This window comes from Bidens hawaiensis, unplaced genomic scaffold (assembly GCF_021521415.1).
Source record: "Bidens hawaiensis isolate Kalapana, Puna unplaced genomic scaffold, B.hawaiensis_p1.1 tig00046853_1, whole genome shotgun sequence".
NCBI classification, from domain to species: Eukaryota; Viridiplantae; Streptophyta; class Magnoliopsida; order Asterales; family Asteraceae; genus Bidens; species Bidens hawaiensis.
The window spans coordinates 1-6,114 of record NW_027506005.1 but is presented as its reverse complement, the minus strand read 5'-3'; the positions used below and the strand labels follow the sequence as shown (position 1 = coordinate 6,114).

Here is a 6,114-nt window from a genome sequence, read left to right as displayed (position 1 = left end):
TGTGCAAAATGATCCCCTCGTCGAGACCACAAGATGTCGCTATATAGGAGATTTTTTATTTGTCCTCTTGACCCTATTAATGATAACAACCTATAGCCATTCTTTAGAATCACGAACTGTTGTTGTTTCTACTAATTCTACATGTCTTTCGGATTGTTTTGTTGTTTTTAAAATGTTACCTCTACACGCATCATCAATATGGAAGAGTATAACCAGTTTATTATACAACAACAACAAGTACTTGGAGGTGTATCATCGCTTTGTTAGTGTTAAAATCATCTCATTATATCATACGTTCTTATGTTAATGCTGTTCTTATATAGAAAAATTAAGTTGCTTTATTAAATAGTTCAATGACAAAGATGCGTCCACGTAAAGTCAATGTTACTAGAGTCACTTATTTATTCTTGTGGAAATGATGCAAATGGGTTGTTAAATAATGGACTTTTCTTTGAACATCTAATTACAACTGCTAAGACTATTTGTTTATTTGAAAAAAAGCGCATGTTTCATACAAGGAACATTCCCTTGTTTCCCCTATTTTGGACACTAAGGGCGCGTTCGTTTCACGGATTTTTTTAAAGGATTTGGAATTGGAATTGGATTTGGAATTTGAATGGAATGTTTGAGAATCCCTATCATGTGTTTGGTTGGTTAATATGTATTGGAATTGGAATCTTCTTCATTCTCGGGGTTTTTTTTTTTTGAAGAACGAAGGAAACAGCGGAAACGTTTTAGTTTTTTCACATTTTTCGTTTTTGATTTATATTTTGAGTTATGATTTTTTTATTAATTTTTTCGATTTTTTTTGGAAGGGTTTTTACTTTCCATAACAATCCTTATAAAATAGATGGGATTTTAAAATCCCATGAAATGTGCGATTTGATGGGATTTAGTTTCCATTCCCATGATTTCATTTAATGAAACGAACATATCAATTCATGGGATTTGCAATCCCATTCCTTATAATTCCTTCCAAATCCTTGAAACGAACGGGCTTAAAAGAAATAATCATTTCCATTAGAATTTAGTGACATCAAATCAAATCATAATGATATCAAATTATATATCAACATAATATTTTTGGAATAATGCCATTTGTAAATGTGACTTCTATGTATTGTATACACTTTAAACTTTATCCTTATTTAAACGTTGTGATGTGAATAGGGTTTTATGACACATAATAGATGTAAAAGTTGGGACTAATTTCTTATAAAATTCATTATTTTTATTTTTATTTTTATTTTTTGTTGAGGGTGTTACAAATAATATCATTTGAATGCCCTGTTAATTAATTTGATTTTTAAGTAGAACAAAATAACTTTCATATATCTCTACTTTTATCATTTTTCTAGACTTTTGTTACCATGTTATTTACAACTATTCTTTGTATGAGTACCTACAAACAACTGATGTGACCAACGAAAGTATGTCACTTCTTTTCTCCAGAACCAAAATTTCCAAACCCAATACCTCATACTTGAAACACTTGTACATTATGCATTCCATCTTGTAAACCTTTCCTACACCTTAATAATATCACCACTCTCCACTCTCCCTTTTTTACCATTAAACTGCCCAACAATCAACATATGACACCTTTACATATCCTTTGCAACTCAACAACAAACCAAACCAAACCAAACCAAACCAAACTCATAACTCACCTCAAATGTTGGACTATGAATGGGGAAACCTTAACCTTAACCCACCGGCGATCATCCTTAACGACGCCGTCAACCCACCCAACTCACAAACCTACGATCACTACTTCAACCAAACCACCACCAACACACAATACCTCGACCCGAGTCTCTTCCTCCATAACCCGAACCCGACCCATTTCACCCCTCTTCACGACCCACCAACCTACACCGGATACTACTCCACATACCCGCTTGAACCGGAGGGTTTAAATGGTCAAACCGGGTTCATGTTCATGCCAAAACAAGAACCGGCAGGTTCTGGTGTAGACTTTAATAACATTAACCGGATTGGGTTGAACTTGGGAATGGGTGGCCGGACGTATTTCTCGTCGGCGGAGGATGAGTTTGTGAACCGGTTGTACTGCCGGTCCAGACCGGTAGAACCGGTGGCGCCGAGGTGTCAGGCGGAAGGGTGTTATGCCGATCTTACCCTTGTGAAACACTACCACCGCCGGCATAAAGTGTGTGAGTTTCACTCCAAAGCTTCCACTGTCTTCACTGCCGGGTTGACTCAGCGATTCTGTCAACAGTGTAGCAGGTTGGTTGTTTATTATTATTATTATTATTATTATTATTATTATTATTATTATTATTAAAGTATGGTGTTCATGATTTGATTTTAAACTGTGAAACTGTTTAAACGGCTAATTTGTTTATTTCGTAGTTAATTTTTTTAATCTTTTACTATGGTTTTTTTTCCTCTAGTAATGGGTTTTTTTTATCAATATTGTTATGGGTTGTTTTTCTTTTTTACAATTTTACCCTTCAAAATTATATCCACTTCATAAAATTTACGAATCAGTTTGAAACCGTCAAATGGTTCAAGGTTGGTTTTTTTTTTTACTTTCGGTTAGGTCTTTTTTAGCGTAATATTTATCATATATTTTTTTTTAACAATACTGCATTTACATAACTAATTAGTTTTGATCTTATGTATTATGTGTTTAAGATAATATAGTTTGCAGTAGAATAAGTATTATTACACTATAAATTTTGAACTAGAGTAATTATTGTTACACTATTTATTTTTTATAACATAATTACTTTAGTTTAAAATTATAATTACTCTAATTATTTGTATGTATAGTATGTTAATTTTATGTGTATCTGATCTCATCCTTCTATTTTTACCATGAGATAACCGACTTTGATTAATATTATTGTTCTTAATATAAGAAGTTAGATAAAAACAGGTATTTTTTGCATTTTTATGGAGTAATTTTTTTGAAGAGGACATAAATACCCTTGGGTGTTGAGCACAATGATTGGTGTACTTGGGGTTGATCCCGAGGGCAATTTGGGTCCGTAAAAATTTCTGTTTCTCAGATAAGCTGCAAATTTACCCACTGATAGCGTGCTACGTACTATTTGCTTTTGCTTCTATAGGATAAGGCCCAAAGTACACACCCTTTTATTGATTTGATTTATTAGTTGCTACACCTAGTAAATGACTATTTATTACTTGCTTGTTTTCTTCAAAAGAAAGCTAAATTATTTGTTTGTAATGCGATAAAGATTCCATCTTTTGTCGGAATTCGATAACGGGAAGAGAAGTTGTAGAAGAAGATTGGCCGATCACAACCGTAGGCGTCGAAAATCATCACAAAATCAAGATAACAACAAATCTCTTTTCACTGTCACGAACATTCAAAGTTCATCTTCTGAGATCATATTAGGTAAGTCCTAACTATTTACATTTTCTTCACAAATTATATCTATTAATACACACGACTTTGTGCTTCTTGTATAATCTTTTTAGGGTATGAACCGGATTCGAGAGCTTAATCTTGGTGGTTGGTACAATGCTAGTGGTTTATCCATCATGGAAGTTTCAGTGATCACATCCCTCAACTAGGTGACTAGCTAGTTATAAAATAACTCTGTAATTATATTTTAGAGTGATTTGACAAATAATTTATTTCCTCGAATTTTAGCTATGAATTAAGAGACTGATGAGCTTAATTATTATATACATATGAAATTAATTATCGAATCTAGCTTTATTTATGCATACTTTTATCATCTATTGTGTGCTAAGATTTTTGGTACCACAAAAACTAAGACTTCACGTCGTCGACAAATCTAATGTTCCACTCATTTGTCTTGAGATATGGTTGATAGGGTGCGGTATTGAAAATGTTGAAAAGCGCCGTTCTGTATACTATCGATATGCATGCACCCTCTTTTTGTTGTAAGTTTGTTTGATTCATAGGAGAAAGTTAGAAAACTAGAAATTTGGTCTAATCAGAATTAAGTTGGTCTATAATTCGACTTGAATCGGCTGGTTATTTGGATCGGCTTGGTTAAACTCTTAAATTCATCACTCGATTTAGGAATATAGCATGTAATGCGTTGGGATATTCTTTTTATGATTTTGTTATTTTTTTAAATGAAAATGGAAAAAGTTTAGAACGATGAGGGTAAAGAAGGAATTGAATAGGAATAGAGGAAAAGTGAGAAGAGGTCAAAAAGTCAAGCTGTCTCCTGCATGGAAACTACATTTGGGGAACTTGTTATTCTATGTGGGTCCTTTTAAGCAGTATTCATGTGGTCCACTTCTTTAAAGTTTTCAGCTGTTCACTCACGTTTCCGGTTTCTCTCTCCGTGTAAATACATAAAATAAAAATCTATGAAAATTTCTGATGAAAACGGATTAAGTTACATCTTGTATAAAAATTTTTGAACGAAAGTGGTTTTATTTTTATACTAATAGTATTTGAATTTTCATCATTGAGAACTAATATCTTATTTTGTGTTGTCATACACCTGGTGCTGACTCAGACGATTAACTCCCTTCTTTATTTCTCCGCTACACACAATCTTAGTATTATGTTATTAGTGTTCCGAGTGTATTTGTTTTTCGAATGACAATACCATTTGCCCATAACAGTATTTGAATTTTCATCATTGAGGACTAACATCTTATTTTAACATTTTTATTATATCATTGGGCTACACACAAGCTCTCTGATTGCTTTGAAAGTTTATTTTATAGCTATTATACTATGCATGTAAAAATGTGTTTAGAAGCGACACGTGTGAGTGAGAACAGGCTGTCCGTTTATGAAAATAGTGGAAATGTTTGTCTGTATCACACCCTTTCAAGACGCATCTATAACTTTTCCAGTAAGAAAGATTTTTTTGAGTTGGTTTAATTTTTTAAATCATGTTATATGCTCGAATCAAATTCACAATAAAGATTATAAATTATTTGATTGTAACATTCTATATAGCGATCACATATCAAAGTCAACTAAAAATCATGTGTTAGCGACTATTTTTGTTAATTCGGTATACATTGTTTGATTGTTAGGGAATGTGGGAACCAAGAATCACCCAACATTTTCTTTCCATCATAAGTTGGTTTTGTTCCATTGTAGGCAAACAACGTTGCTTGTATTATTAAAATCGGTCGTCAATTTATTAAGGTGAGAACAATATTTAGCGTAGTATTGAAAAGTTGGATATCATTAGAAATGCGATGGCTGGATTGAAGTGTAATCTCCATGGCGATAAAATACAACTAGAGGACAATATTTAACCACTCGCCCAACCATTTATGCACTTTAACAATTTATTAAAGTATACAACCATTTACAAAGGTACAATAACACTATTTGCTAATATTGTTTATTTTTTTAAGGGGATTTACATATTTCTCTTTCCTAAACTTTGAAATTACATGTTTTTCTAAATTATGTTTAAAGAGTATTGTACATTTTGTATTAAAAACTAGTATTTTGGAGAAATATGCAATTTTAAAGGTTTAGAAAAAGGAAATATATAAAAATCCCTTTTTTTTAATTCATTAGCGTTGTAGTACGTTGATAATGTAGTTGTTAAGTCACTAAGGGTGTGCTAAAGAACACAACCTTTTAAAAAGAGCACTAAAATGTGCGTAGACCCACCTTCTAACTACTTATATATGATGACTTATCTATGTAAGTGATTAAATAACAAACTCAAACCCAAGGATTATGTTCTCCACCTTAGCTTATTTTCTGAATGGCTAACTCACACGTACACCCTCCTAATCATAGTAATAAATCTACACATTGTCCACTATAAAACTTGAACCCTCAATCTTTTGGGGAGGAGCGCCACTATTTACAGATCTTGATACCGCTTAGCTATAAGTTCTTCGGTATTTATGTCTCGTATATGCGAAAAAAAGGAATAACACGCAAGTTAGTTTCATATATGTCATTTTCTTAGCTAACTACCACCAAAGGTATATTTGTTGATGACAAATAAGTGAATACTTGACCGAGATAGCACTTTCGCGTACAAACACGCTTTTAACCATTGACTGGGTAAAAGTATGTTATACGAGTGAAAATAGATACGAATAGTGGATTCATGTAGCATGGCTTTAGATGTAATAGTTTTATTTGATACGCATATA

The 6,114-nt window shown here is 32.6% G+C and overlaps 1 pseudogene across 1 annotated transcript; it reads left to right on the top strand.

Annotated features, from left to right (window-relative positions):
• Nucleotides 1–1,588: 1,588 nt before the first annotated feature.
• On the top strand, nt 1,589–3,494 carry LOC143616348 (squamosa promoter-binding-like protein 8 pseudogene; annotated as a pseudogene). The gene is made up of 3 exons (XR_013150648.1): nt 1,589–2,247; nt 3,225–3,385; nt 3,469–3,494. The product of XR_013150648.1 is annotated as a squamosa promoter-binding-like protein 8 pseudogene (transcript).
• Nucleotides 3,495–6,114: the final 2,620 nt, after the last annotated feature.